We start from the raw sequence: 5,324 nt of genomic DNA, 5'->3' as shown, positions 1-5,324 counted from the left end.
TCTTGGCTTCAGGAGTAGAATCTAGTGGTTCATCACTTAAATATAACATCCAGTACTCATCCCAACAAGTGCCCTCCTTAATGCCCATCACCCATTTTCCCCATCTCCCCCAACCCCCGCCCCCCATCAGCCCTCAGTTTGTTCTCTGTACTTAAGACTCTCTTATGGTTTGCCTTCCTCTCTGTTTTTTTGTTTGTTTGTTTGTTTTTCCTCCCCTTCTCCTATGATCATGTGTTAAGTTTCTCAAATTCCACATAGGAGTGAAATCACATGATATCTGTCTTTCCCTGACTGACTTATTTCACTCGGCATAATCCCCTCCAGCTCCATGCACGTTTTTTACACCATATCTAGATATTCACTCGAAATGGATTGTAAGGTAAATTTGAGAACTAAAACCATAAGCCTCTTAGAAAAAAGGTAGGGGTAAATCTTCGTGACCTCGGATTTAGCAAAGCCTTCTTTGGTCTAACATCAAAAGCATGAGAAACCAAAGGAAAAAATAGATAAATTGGACCTCATCAAAATTTAAAAAAGGGGTTTGCCGGGCTTTTTTGACTCAAAATACGCCACCAGAAAAGGAATAAGGCAAACCATGAAACCGTTGTAAATCATATATCTCGTAAAGGACTTGTATCTAGAATATATAAGGAAAGGGGCGCCTGGGTGGCTCAGTCGGTTAAGCGTCCGACTTCGGCCCAGGTCATGATCTCACAGTCAGTGAGTTCGAGCCCCACGTCAGGCTCTGTGCTGACAGCTCAGAACCTGGAGCCTATTTCCGATTCTGTGTCTCCCTCTCTCTCTGACCCTCCCCTGTTCATGCTCTGTCTCTCTCTGTCTCAAAAATAAATGTTAAAAAAAATAGAATATATAAGGAAGGTTTACAATTCAACAATAAAAGGCAAAATAACTGAACTTTAAAATGGGCACAAGATATGAATAGATGCTCTCGCAAAGAAGACATACAAATGGCTGACAGACACATGCTTAACATCACTCGTCCTCAGGGTAAGCCAAATCAAAACCACAGTGAGCTATAACCTCACACTCGTCAGGATAGGCATAATTGTTTTCATACGGAAAATAACAAGTGTTAGTGAGGATTTGGAAAAACTGGACCTCTCATGCCCTGCTGGTAGGCATGCAAAACGGAACAAACCCTGCAAAAAATAGTCGGGCAGTTTCTCAAGAAGTTACACACAGAGTTACTATATTACTCAGCGATTCCCAATGCCTAGGTACATACTCAAAAGAAATGAAAATATATTTCCACATGAAGACATATATGAATGTTTCATAGTAGCATTGTTCGTAAGAGTCAAAGAGTAGAAGCAACCCACATGAATGAATAATAACTAAACATAGTGAGGTATGCCCATCTAGCGGGATATTGAAGCCATAAAAATGTGCTGATACATGCTTCACCATGGATGAACCTTGAAAACATGCTACATAAAATAAAGCAGTCACCAAAGACCGCATATACTTCATTTATACGGACCTTCCCAAACAGGCAAATCTAATGAGACCGAAAGGAGATTAATGGTTGCCGAGGGCGGGGGGCTATGGAGGTGGAGGTGAGAGCTAAAGAGCATAGAGCTTCTTTTTGAGGTCATAAAAATGTTCTAAAGCTGACTGTCGTGATGGTTGCACGTCTCCGTGACAATACTAAGAAACATTGACTTGTACACCTTAAAATGAGCACTGGGTGCTGTATGTAAGCAACGAACCACGGGAATCTACCCCCAAAACCAAGAGCACATTTTACACACTGTATGTTAGCCAATCTGACAACGAGTTCTATTAATTAAAAAAAATTAGGGGCGCCTGGGTGGCTCAGTCGGTTGAGCGTCCGACTTCGGCTCAGGTCATGATCTCGAGGTTGGTGAGTTCAAGCCCCACATCAGGCTCTGTGCTGGCAGCTCGGAGCCTGGAGCCCGCTTCGGATTCTGTGTCTCCCTCTCTCTCTGCCCCTCCCCTGCTCATGCTCAGTCTCTCTCTCTCTCTCTCTCTCTCTCTCTCTCTCTCAAAAATAAATAAACATTAAAATAAATAAATAATAAATAAATAAAATTGGTATACGTGGGTATAAATAGGTCAAAAGAATAAAAATAAAAATAAAATGTATGAATGGTGTGGTAGTTGAATTATATCTCAACAAAGCTGTTACCAAAAGAACCCAACAACATAAAAACAAATAAAAACTAGGTGAAACAAGATGTAGAGTAAAATTTAGACCTGTAAATGCATGTAATTGAAAACGAAATCTGAAAATTGATCTCAGGAAAATAAGCAAAAATAAATTCAAAAAAGGAAAAATAATGAAACAGAAAAAATATAGAGATCAACAAAACAAAAGGGTGGTCCTTCGAAAACACCAAATTTATAGACCTCTGATGAGGCCATCCATAAATTAAAGAAAAAAGGAATAACCAATACTAAAAATAAACAAAGGTTATTTACTACAGTGTAAGAGACAAACATTGGTGGAACTGAATGGATAAATACACAAAACCACAATACTAGCTCGAGAGGTCAAAAGCCCTTTCTTAACAAATATATGGAAATAAGCAAGAATATAGAACTCAATGCTACCATCAACCAACAGGATCGAATTCACATTTATAGAATACTTCACCCCACAATAGTAGAACACACGTTCTTTTCAAGTGCCTATAATATATTTATTAAGGTAAACCATATTCTGAACCACCAAACAAACCTTAACAAGTTTTTAAATACTGAAATCATACAGTGTATACTTTCTGGCCATAATGGAATCACTCTAAAAGCTAATAACAGAAAGAGGGGCACCTGGGTGGCTCAGTCGGTTAAGCATCTGACTTCAGCTCAGGTCATGATCTCACAGTTCGTGAGTTCGAACCCCTCATTGAGCTCTGTGCTGACAGCTCAGAGCCTGGAGCCTGCTTTAGATTCTGTGTCTCCCTCTCTCTCTGCCTATCCCCTGTTCACACTATCTCTCTCTCAAGAATAAATAAACATTAAAATTTTTTTTAAAAGTAAGTACAATAAAATAAAATAAAAACCAATAACAGAAAGATAACAGGAAAATTTCTAAACAGTTGGAAATTAAACAAAACACTAATAACCCATGGGTTAAAGAAGAAATATCAAAGGAAATCTAAAAATTCACAGGATTAAATGAAAAGACAACCTATCAAGATTTGTACGATGCGACTAAAGCAGTGTTGAGAGGGAAATTCATAGCACTAATTGCTTAGATTAGAAAGGAGGTCTCAAATCAATAATGCAATTTCCTACCTAAAGAAACTAAAAAAAAAGAAGAGCAAAACAAGTAGAAGTAAGGAAATAATAAGTAATGCAGGTAGCAAAACTCAAAGAAATGGAAAACAGAACAAAAGAGAAAAAAGATCAATGAAACAAAAAGCAAGAAAGATCAGTAAAGTTGACAAATCTCTCGCAAGAGTTATAAATACAAAGAGAGAAGACCCTATCACCAAAAATGGGAATAAAACTGGATATAACTTGCAGCCATTCATAAGGCAACTAAAGTGACACAGGCATCCTCAGAGATATTGCGGGTTCCAGACCACCATACTAAAGTAAACATAATAATAAAGTAAGTCAAATAAATTTTTGGTTTCCCAGTGCATATAAAAGTTATGTTTACATTATACTGTAGTCTGCTAAGTGGGCAATAGGATAATGTCTAAAAACAAAATACACATACCTTAATTTAAAAATACTTTACCGCTTGGTATGCCTGGGTGGCTCTGTCAGTTAAGTGTCAGACTTCGGCTCAGATCGTGATCTTGTACTCTGTGAGTTCGAGCCCTGTGTCAGGCTCTATGCTGACAGTTCAGAGCCTGGAGCCTGCTTCGGATTCTGTGTCTCCCTCTCTCTCTGCCCCCCACCCCAACTCACGCTCTCTCTGTCTGTCTCTCTTCAAAATAAATAATTTTTTTAAAAAGTTTAAAAATACTTTACTGCTGGAGCACCTGGGTGGCTCAGTTGGTTAAGCGTCTGACTCTTGATTTAGGCTCAGGTCATGAGCTCATGGTTCATGAGATCAAGCCCCACCTGGGGCCACTTGGAAGAGGCCACTTGGAATTTTCTATCTCCCTCTTTCTCTGCCCCTCCCCCACTTGCATGTGCTCACTGTCTCCCTCTCTCTCAAAATAAATGAAATAAAACTTAAAAAATACTTTACTGCTAAAAAATGCTAACCTTCATCTGAGCTTTCAGTGAGTCGTAATCATTTTCTGGTGGAGGGTCTTGCTTCAATGTTGATGGTTGCTGGTCAGGGTGAAGACCATGAAGTTTTCCGTATCAATGGATCCTTCTTCTCAAAATGATTTCTCTGTAGTGTGAAATGCTGTTTGATAGCATTTTACCCACAGTAGAAATTCTTCCAAAATTGGAGTCAACCCTCTCAAACCCTGCCACTGCTTTATCAACTACGTTTGTGTAATATAATCCTTTGTGGTCACTTCAACGGTCTTCACAGCATCTTCATCAGGAGTAGATTCCGTCTCAAGAAACCACTTTCTTCGCTCATCCATATGAAGTAACTCCTCACCCCATAAAGTTTGATCATGAGATTTCTGCAATTCAGTCCCATCTTCAGCCTCCACGTCTAATTCTAGTTCTCTTACTGTTCCCCCCACATCTGCAGTTACTTCCTCCACTGAAGCGTTGAACCCTTCAGAGTCATCCATGAGGGCTGTGTCAACTTCTAAGCTCCTGCTCATGTTTACATTTTGACCTCTTCCCGTGAGTCACAAATGTTCTTAATGACATCGAGGATGGTGAATCCTTTCCAGAGGGTTTTTGATTTCCTTTGCACAGAGGAATCACAATCCATGCCGGCTACAGCCTTATGGGACGCATTTCTTAAATAAGAAGTTTTGAAAGTCAAACTACTCTTTGATCCATGGGCTGCAGGAGGGATTTTGTGTTAGCATTCACGAAAACAACATTAGTCTCGTTGTACGTCTCCATCAGAGCTCTTGGGTGGCCAGGTGCATTGTCAATGAATAGTAATACTTTTAAAGGAAGCTTTTTTTTTCCTGAGTAGGTCTCGAAAGTGAGCTTAAAAACATTCAGTAAACGATGTTGTAAACAGATGTGCTGTCATCCTGCTCTGAATTAGGTCTTGGTCTGACAGAATGTGGTGGCTAACTTGATCTTCCGTCTGGACCGCTAAAACTTTCTCCCTACCAGCAAGAAGGCTATTTCCCTTTCTTTCATTTGTGTGTTCACTGGAGGGCCACTTTCAGTTTCCTTCAAGAACATTTTCTTTGCACTCACAGCTTGGCTGTTTGACACGAGAGACTGGCTTT

This window comes from Panthera onca, chromosome X, assembly GCF_046562875.1.
Source record: "Panthera onca isolate mPanOnc1 chromosome X, mPanOnc1 haplotype 2, whole genome shotgun sequence".
Classification (NCBI taxonomy): Eukaryota; Metazoa; Chordata; class Mammalia; order Carnivora; family Felidae; genus Panthera; species Panthera onca.
Note: the sequence above shows the minus strand (reverse complement) of the source record.